The sequence below is a fragment of the Miniopterus natalensis genome, chromosome 12 (genome assembly GCF_054644295.1).
Source record: "Miniopterus natalensis isolate mMinNat1 chromosome 12, mMinNat1.hap1, whole genome shotgun sequence".
NCBI lineage: Eukaryota > Metazoa > Chordata > Mammalia > Chiroptera > Miniopteridae > Miniopterus > Miniopterus natalensis.
This window is the reverse complement of record NC_142092.1, coordinates 57483774-57491259: the sequence shown is the minus strand read 5'-3', so window position 1 is coordinate 57491259 and position 7486 is coordinate 57483774.

The following is a 7486-nucleotide window of genomic DNA, read 5'->3' as shown; positions in this document are numbered from 1 at the left end:
ACTGCTTCTATGGTAAAGACTTCCCCGAACTTCTGGAAGATGTAGCCAAATACTAGATTTTGTTTAAAATAGGAAAACCACGATCAGCTCATCTCCACCCTCTGGGAGAGCTACTCCCACACAGGGTGCAAGGTGCACTGTAACACTGGGAGGAAATAAACGGTGAGAAAGATCTTGATTGTCCATGTGGTTCCCGCCACTGCCCCGAACTCCCCTCAGTTACTGACGACCGCTCCGGACGTTCGCTCCCTTGACCGACCTTCATGCCCATGAGCATACCTTTTATTTGATTTACTTATAGTCTATCAGCTTCCAAACCATGCTGCTTTTTTTCATTTATAATCATAAAATTATAAAACAAATCTCAAAATCCAAGCAATAGAAAGATGGTACCAGAAATTTCAAGCTCAGGAAAGCTACTGCAATTGAAAACAAAACTCAGTTCTGAAAGTGTACCTACCAAGTAGAACTTGTATTGGATTACTTCAAATAGATTAAAAGATCCGTATTTCATAGTAAGTCAAATTAGTTGTGTTATGTAGACAGTACAAGGAAATAAAGCACCATCCAAGTGAGGTTTGCAAATGATATGAGGGTCTACAGATCTAGAAATGTGAGTCACTAGAGTTGCTGAAGACTGTTATTATTTTAAATCTTAAGTACAGGTATATTCACAGTGAATTCTTAAATTTCTAAAAACGAAGTAAGAGTGTCCAGCATACTAAAGCATGTCAGTTTCAAACCAACTATGATCAGTCCTACAGTGAACTGTTAAATGCTTTTTTTAAAATCAGAAATAAAGGGAAAAGGGTGTCCCCTTCTGATTTTAAACATCATTCATGGCTCAGCAGTCAAGCATCGACCTAGGAGTCAGGAGATTGCGATTCTATTCCCAGTCAGGGCACATGCCCGGGTTGTGGGCTTGATCCCCAGTTGGGGGTGTGCAGGAGGCAGCCAATGAATGACTCTCTCATCATTGATGTTTCTATCTCTCTCTCACTCTCCCATCCTCTCTTTGAAGTCAAAATATAGATATATATTTTTTTAAATCATTCTGTGAGTTCCAGCCAAAGCCATAGTACATAAATTTATAAAATAAGTAAAGGGTATAAAATGAGAAAATTAAGAGTCAGAGTTTTCATTTTGGCAGAATATATGATGATATTCCCTGTAAGGAATAAAAATTTTAAAAAATGCAAGAACTGGAAGATTAAGAGAGAGCCCTTTCTGGGTCATAATCCCACAACTCACTGCTTTTAGAAACACTGAATTCAGTAAACTGGGTGTTTACGTGATAAATAAAGGAAAACAAAGAGCTTTTCTTCATGTTACTTATAAGTAGAAAATATAGTGAAAAAGATCCTATTCACAATACCAATAATATATATGTATTATATAAATAAGATGTGGTCACAAGGAAGAACACTATAAAATTACATCTATAAATCTATAAACATTTATAAATGCCCAAATAATGAGAAGCATTCCATTTCCTGGACAAGAGAACAACATGTCTTAAAGATATTGATTTTTCCCAAGTAAACTTATAGCCCTAATGTAATTCCAATAACACTTGCCATATTGGATTTTTTGGGGAGGGGGAAGAGCAGGGAGTAGCATGACCAAATTATGTATTCTAGTAACAGAACTAAATTCAAGGTGGATTGGAGAGTTAAATATCAATATTTAATATTTTTATGGTTTTAAGCCATAAAAATTTTTTTTAGAATTTTTCTCAAGAATTTGAAGGCTTAAAAAAATCTTCTAAACCTACAAGAGGAGCAGATTTTATAGCATAAGTACATAGAAAGTCTGGATGTCATTCAAAAAATCATAATCAAAATGTAAAGGCACATTTTATGATAGACCAAAGAATAATTTTTATTATAATGTCCATATTCTATAAATTAAAAAGCATTTATGGAACTCAAGAACACAGACAACTCACCAAAGAAATGCAATAAATTGATAGGTATGTGAGAAAATGTTCGACCTCATAAATACAGTATGCAAATGCAAACAACAGTGAGAAATCATTTTATCAGATTAACACTGACTTATTTTTAATGTTAGTAAACAATGCTGGCAAATGTGTAATGAAATAGGAAAGTTTATATGCTGTCAGTGAAAGTGTAAATTGGTATGATTTTAGAAAGCACTTTGACAATATGTATCCTTGTAAGTATTTTTATATGCTGTGAGCTAATATAAAGCAAGTTTTAGGCATAATAAAGTTCGTCATAGCATTGTTATTGGTGAAAATGTGGGTGTGGATGAAAGCTCGGACAATAAAGAATTCTAAACTACGCTACCTTAAAGCACATTTCTAAATCACATATCATGTGGCCTTCAAAGATAACGCAATAACATGGGAAATGCATGTGGTATAAGGTTAAATAAGGGGAGGAAAGGAAGATAAAATATTTTTCATACTCAGATGATTAAAAATCTACAAAAAATAATGCATAATGAAGATAAGAAGAAAAATGCCCAAGGTCACAGAATTATAAGTATTGAAACTTACATTAAAACTCACATCTGTCATGGTCTTGAACTTCCATAGGAAATTTAAATTTATACCATCTTTCTTCAGAACAACTGGCAGCGTGTATCAAAAGCTTTAAAAGTATGTTTGTGTACCTTTTACTTCCATAATTCTTGCCTGAGAAGCAATCCCATAAGAAAAAAACCTGATTTAGAGGAAAATATTTATGCACACAAGAAAATTATCACAGCATTTTTAATATTAAAAATCAGTAACATCTTCCCTGACTAAAAGTCCTGGAACTGGTTATAGAATTCATGGTATATTTATAGAATTAAATATTAGGAAGCCATTAAATCTTACATTTACAAGGAGTTTTGATAACATTATAGCATAATATTCAGTGGAAACAGTATGAACATACTTGCTATTATCAAAAAGTCCACGAAGCAATGAAAATAGTATATAAAATGTGTCTATAGTGGGCTCTAATTGCCGAGAATATGCATATGCAGTCTGAATAGAAATTTGCCAAACTTTGTTAATTTTCTTAAGATACGGAACTATGGGTGATTTTTATCACTTATCCAAACTTTTCATTTATTTCTGACTTATTTTCAATGAAAATAAATTATTTTTTATATTCATAAATATACTTTCATATTTATAAAAAGTAATCTTTAGCTCATTATAATTAATTGAAATAAAAGCCCCGCTTCATGTATCTACCATCTTTCTGTTCACCCAAATCAGTCTGGCACATGCACTGGCACGTATTGTGTAAGTTTAACAGTCTTGCCTCTAGTTACATAGTTTTGTTTAAAGACTCCTTCAGGAATCTTTAGAAACGAGTTTAAGTCAAGATGAGTATTAGTTCCGTGTAGAAGTGGAAGCTGCGACCAAGAGGACACATCAATCAATTCTGAGTCACTGGCATACACAGGAGGAAAATATTTGCTGATGATCAGAGTAAGGAATTTAACAAATTACAGGAACCGTCAGTGTATTTTTACAGTATATCCTTGTGCTTTCTGCTGCAGGTAAACATAAAAGGTGGACACTTACCGTATCGAATTTACTGGCCACATTCCATCGGAATTACTTTCTTATGTTTCCTTAACAGCCCACGGAGCAGCAGTTGTTTGGGCTTTTTTAGGGATTAGAGCTACTTAGTCATGCTCCCCTCCTAACTCTGATCTTAAGGCAGTAGCAACAACTTCAGGTCTTTATATTCGTTTCCCCCTAATTCTCTTAGCAATCAGCCATTCAAGGTAACCTGGGCCGAGCGTGTAGACTTGGATGGAACCTGAAAGAAATGGACTGTCTGGGAAATAACGAAAAGCTGCAGACGCATAGTGAGGGCCGCACTGCCTGTGGCCGGCGCGGCTCCCAGCGCCCCTGGCTGCCGGGACCTGCAGGCGCGGCCACTGAGCATGCAGGAGCCTCGGCGGGATGTTTCTGGGTGTTGAGTGTGTGAAAGAAGCCAAGTTACTTTAGAGAGACTCACGTCGATCTAGGCTATTTGGGTGTCTGTAGGAGACTCCTGTCCTCCTTAGGGGAAATGCTGATCACACGCATTCCTCATAGAAACCATTTCCAGTATTCTCTTCACCCTGCTAAGTCCTGACCTGTCTGGTACCCACCCGATCCTCGCCCTCCTGAATCACGAAGATCCCGCCTTTCATTTTGCCCACTGGACCTTTCACTTTCCCAGCCAAGAGCTCAAGCTAGTTTATGCTCCCAGAAGTTAAAAGTGTATCTGATCACCAAGTGCAATGAAGAGTGCAAACTGACAGACTAGAAAAACCTGAAAGGATGGATCACGGTGAAGACCACGAAAGGAGCAAAAAATAGCTGCGTGCATCTCTCAATTACACTACATTTTTTCTCCAAGACTCTCGATCTTTTATTGAGAATCTTACAAACTATATAGTCAAGGGGACATTGTTCCAAACTCTTTATTGCACACCTTATAATTTGTATTTTATTTATGTAATTTAAAATTATTTTCTCCTACATTGTCGCATAACATTGTGAGAATTGGAAGTTATGTGGATGCCTGACATCGACCAACGGCTGAATGAATGCTGGTGTCCCTCCTTCTGCTCAGCTCTTCTCCAACCCGTCTGCATTAATTCCTCAAAGCTCTCACTCTACGTTTAAGAAAACTGAGGTATAAAAGAACAATATCTCCAAGATCCAGAAGTTACTTTCCCAACACCTGAAGTCCAAGGCGAGGGTTCAGAGTTATCAGCCACAGCACACTTTCTAGAGCTCAAACCCTAGCGAGAATGTGGCTGGCATTTTCAACCCCAGGTGAGCTTTATAACTGGTAGTTTATTACTACCGCCTATATTTCTGATGTTTGCAAAAGAAAGTGTTTCTAATCACAAGGCAACTTTGTTTTTTGTAAGTCCCACCAAATAACTTCAGGCTACCTTTAAAGGACAACCCAAAATGTTCCGTGAGTCATAATTGCAACATTGAGAGGACCTCGTGATGATTAATGCCTTTCAGTCCTCTGAATGCCCACACTCTCATGGGCAAGTCCCTTCCTTCACCCATGGCACCCGCCTCTACCCGCAGTTCTCACCTAACCCCGCCATCCTGATACCATCCCCACACTTTTCTTTCTACCATGTGTTCTTGAGTTTTCAGATGCTGCTGACTTTATCCTAACCCCCCTCCCATTTCCACCCAAAGGCCAACTTATATAAAACACAGAGAAAGTGAGCTCTGCCCCTTCTCATTCCAAGATTCCTTCTGGTCAGCAGTGCCACTGAGCACAGGCAAACCAATATGGATATTCAACAACCGGATGCATGCAACTCTGTGTGTGTGATGTACTGAGATTCAGAAGCAGCAGCAGCGGTTTAGTTATTAAATATATCCAGAAGCTCTCTTACACACACACACACACACACACACACACCCCACACACCTTTTCAGTCCTATCAAAATAGTTTGTGACCTTGATCTTAAGCCACTGCCCAGCTTGCTACCCTTGAACCTTAAGTAGACCCAAAAATACAGAATGGAACCCAGAAGCCTGTAACAAGTTGGTATAAAAATATACTTTAATAGGGTAGACTCTTGGGTGCTAAGATGTCTCCTACTAGAGTAAAAGGTAGAACAGACTCTGAGCTCTGGTTGATTTCTCACTGCACAGGCTGCCAGGATGATTAAAATTTGGTAACCCGGCAAATGGAACAAGGGAGGCGACAGGAAGGCACACCCACTCATTTGTATTCTTGATCTCAGATACATCATTAGTACGACAACTATTTTGCTAGTTGTATAGTGAGCTGAAGGAAAAACAAAGCCACCCAAGTCACAGTCATCTTCCCTCGTCTTAATAGCAGGCCCAGCCTCTGGGGCCTGGTCAAGCTGAACGTCTCAGCTGGCTGAGCTCCAGGTCTAGTTGAACTTCTGGTCTACCATCATAAACCCCTTCTAACCACACCCAAGAACTTCCCCCAAGGTAAAGCAAACCAGAAGTTCTGCTTCAGACTATGTTTCTTTAACATGCTTTATATTTTAATACAATTTTAATAAAGTCCCTATAATTTGAAGATTTAGGACCAAGACAACCAGGAGTGAAGTGCACACAGTGCAAACAAGAATGGGACGTTGAACTCTACAGATTCCTCTTGTTCCTTGGCCCCTCTCTTATAGTTAAAATTTTGCAAACCATCTCAAACAGTTCTGCCCGGTTTCTCTCCTGATTTCGCCTCAGTGGTCCCAAGCCTCTTTCACTAAAGAAGGTACAAAATGGAGATGCCTGCACTGACAAGCGCGTGGAACTGGAGTTGAAGAGCACTGTTATCCTTGGTGTGTTGTGCGCCGTGCTATCCGTTTTCCAAGACAATCAAGGTTTCTGTACCCAACCACCCAGTGCCTCTGCTACCAGCACGACACCAGTGACCGTCTCCACTTAGTTCCACTGGCTTGGTGTTCAGGATTCCGACCCAGCTATTAAAATAAGGCCTTGAGGATAAATAAGGTCCTAACCAGAGTTTGCCTCAACATACCCCGAGATATAGTAGTGTCAAGGTAGCAGTTGAAATTAGACTTACACATAAACCATAATGTTCAACAGAGTTAAGATATTCAACATGTGTCATTCATCCAGAACCTATTTTTTTTCTATTTTAACACCTTTGAAATGGGAATGCATTTTACAGTGTCATGGCATGGTAGAATCATCAATTTAATGATATATCTTACTGTCATAGTATCTCAGATTTGACAGGAAATGACCGAATGAAACCTTCTGGGTCTGGCATTGTATCTGTACAGTATTTGACATATGAAAATTTATAAGCTTAGATGAAATACTGGCCCGAGGCTCTAGAAGTAGCCTCTAGATCTGTGGAAAGCCTTCTTGAGTCTCCGTGCTTTCTACACCCTGCTGTTTCTAATAAAAAAGAAACCTCAAGATACAGGGAAAACCCTGAAACCTTTGAAACCCTGGCCTTTGATTTGAGAAAAGTGCTTTCCTAAGCATTGCTGTTTTTGTTTGTATGAGTCACTGTGGAATGCCCCCTAGATCCCAACCCTCCTCCCAACTCTGTTAGATTTTCCTAATCGGCGAGTGGAGACTGTGGGAAAAAGGAATTGGCAAAACCTAGCTGTTTCTCCCTAAGATGCCTCTTATAACAGAGTTATGCCCTTCCGTACACTTAAACTCCCTACTCCACCCATTATCAGCCTTGTCATCAAGTTCCCTGGTGATTCACATAAGCATGCGCTGGAGGGCCTGTCCTTTTGGCAGCATATTGGGACAACACCCCTAAACCCTGACTTTGTCTCTGGATTGTTATGATCAGTTTCCTCTTTTTGCTGGTATGCTGACTTTCAGCTTCATATTTCTCTCTCCAGGAAATGTGCCTTTGCCCAAAGCAGCTTCTGCAGTAACAATCCCAACTAGCCAGTCCCCTTGACAGCTCAACTCTGCCAGGTGTTTGTCACCAGAAGGGAAAGAAGCCTTAGAAAAGTGAA